Source organism: Hibiscus syriacus, unplaced genomic scaffold (genome assembly GCF_006381635.1).
Source record: "Hibiscus syriacus cultivar Baekdansim isolate YM2019G1 unplaced genomic scaffold, ASM638163v2 tig00111330_pilon, whole genome shotgun sequence".
Classification (NCBI taxonomy): Eukaryota; Viridiplantae; Streptophyta; class Magnoliopsida; order Malvales; family Malvaceae; genus Hibiscus; species Hibiscus syriacus.
In genome coordinates, this window is record NW_024063059.1 from 8914772 (window position 1) to 8917313 (window position 2542).

The following is a 2542-nucleotide window of genomic DNA, read 5'->3' on the forward strand; positions in this document are numbered from 1 at the left end:
GATTAAATACCTCGAATCGAAACCTTGAATTTCAACTTCCTTTTGATCTTTGAAAATGCTGATTTCTTTCTCATCGCCGGTAGCAGCCACGAACTCCTTAACCAATGGATCCAATCCAACTTGACAAAATACCAGCCTACACAAAGACAAGGGGAGAATAAGTGAACAACCAATCTCAAACAGAAGAGAAATGGTGATGACGAACATGATGTAACAATGTATACTGTGAGCTACTACTAACCTTTGAAGTTAGCTGCCCTTTTGCATTACGATTGGTGCTTACTTTTCCTCTAAATCTTTGTATTTATCGGCATCTAGATTTGCTATTATTACATCATCTTCCATTTTAAATGCTGTCGCTACCTCTTCATAGGTCTATATAGACAAAAAAGAAACAAAAGGTTAGAATGGTTTGCTACTTCAGCCAACTCTATTAAGCGAAGATCTAAATGCTTACAGGCGCAAGGATTTTGCAATGGCCACACCTAGCAGGAAAAAGTTAAAACACATTCAGTAGGAAAAAAAAATTAAAGCAGAAGAATTCCACCAGCAAAAATTGTTACATGTATGAGGAAAATAAACCAAACGCTTACCAAGGAGCATAAAACTCAACCAACACGTCTTTGGTCTCATCAAGAACAACCTCATCAAAATTATCAGCATTTAGCACTACAACACTGGATGGACAGCAAATCCTTGAGTTCCTTCAAAATCCGCTTTGAAGCCATGATGCTCGAACAGCAAAGAACGCAACAGAACAGAGGACAAGACAAAAATTCTTTCTAGATGGACAGGAGCCAGGAGAGAAAAAAAAGAAACGAAAAGAAAGCTAAAAAGATAGAAGGGAAGAACAAGTTAGAAAAGTATAAAGCTTTGAATTCAAGGATCAAACTTTGAAGGCAGAGAGATCCCTATCCTCTTCTCCACCCATAAATCCCTTGACTTTGCACTTGAAGCTTCAAACCAAGACACACACAGAGAGCAATTTTGCTATTAGGCCTGTGCGCCTGTGCGGCTGTGTTTGGTATTTTGTGTGCGTGAGTTTAGTTTAGGTTTAGTTAAATTTAGGTTTCATATTAATATTTTGGTAAATTAAGTTATAGTCCCCCAACTTGAGCACCATTTTGTAAATCCTTAATTTAATTCTTGATTTGTATGTTGAATTTTACGTTTATTTAAATATAGTCATTAGTTTAATATGTATATGCATGTTTAATAAATTTATAGTTTGGCATGTTATATTTTAATTTTTGTATTTCAATCACATTTGTTTAAATTTTCTTATTTGTTTTAAATGTTCAGGTGTCATTTATGTTATTTTCCATTATATTTTAGCTTAAACCAAATAGTATCAATTGCATATAAGACCTTATAGTTTATGCACATTTTGTATTTAAGTCATTGGTTTAATTCCAATTTTGTAAGTTTAATTTTACATTAACTTGAATTTAATCATCATTCTAAAGTTAGTATATTTAGCTTAAACTAGTCCTCACATTTAGGTTTCTCTTAATTTAGTCCATGTTTAGGATTGTTTTCTTTAATTAGTTGTGTATATTTATTTTGCATGTTGATATGTTTATGTATAAGTATGTGAATGATTTATTTAGGAGTCACATAACATCATTTTGCATAATTTGTATGTGGCCTTCATGTGCATAACTTAACCCCTATCATATAATTGGGTTTAGGGATTAGGGTTTGGTGTTTAAGGTTTATAGTTTAGGGTTTAAATTTTATAGAATAGGGTTTAGGGTTCATTACAAAGATATCATTTAATTGACTTGGTATTAGATTATGAGGTAAGTATAATTTAGGGTTTAGGGTTCAGACTTTATGATTTATATTTTAGAGTTTATGGTTTATGGTTAGGATTTAGGATTTAGGGTTCATTATAAAAGACATTAATTAAAATTTGATGGTAGTTGTATTATAGAATTTTTAATATATTTTTAAAATGTTATAATTATCAATAGTGTATTTTTAATATATTTTTAATAATGTAATTTTTAAAAATATAAAATTATAATATAACATTTTTTCGAGCTGCTCACGAGCTTTTCGAGTCGAGTATCGAGTAGCTCGTTTCGGCTCGTTAAGAACTCGAGTCGAGCTCGAGCTCGAGTCGAGTCCATTCGATTTGAGTATTTATCGAGCCTTGATCGAGTCGATCTCGAGTAGCTCGCGATCTATCTCGTCTCATTTACAGCCCTAGAGAACATCTCTGGGAGAGGTGACGAGTAATGTACATGGCCTGGCAGAGATGAATAATTTAACTGTGGCTCTAACTATTTTGGGCAATGATGCATGTGTCTCGTAAACACCTCTTTTTGTCCGAATCTACAAAAATATTAATATTATAATATTAATATTATTATTATTAATATTTTTATTTACATTTTACATTTTTTGTGTAGGCCCAAATGCAGCCCACTACAACATCAACCCAGGTCTAGTCATCCAACCCAACAACAAAGAGCCAAACCAGATGACCCAACAACCCAATATTCAACCCGACCCGGAGGGGAACCCGAACTGACCA

The 2542-nt window shown here is 33.2% G+C and overlaps 1 long non-coding RNA gene across 1 annotated transcript; it reads right to left on the bottom strand.

The window, feature by feature from the left end:
• Positions 1-283: 283 nt before the first annotated feature.
• On the bottom strand, positions 284-992 carry LOC120158680. Its single transcript, XR_005519268.1, has 3 exons — positions 594-992; positions 458-485; positions 284-375 (listed from the first exon to the last, which is right to left on the bottom strand). It is a non-coding gene; the product is annotated as an uncharacterized LOC120158680 (long non-coding RNA).
• Between the last annotated feature and the right edge of the window lie 1550 nt (positions 993-2542).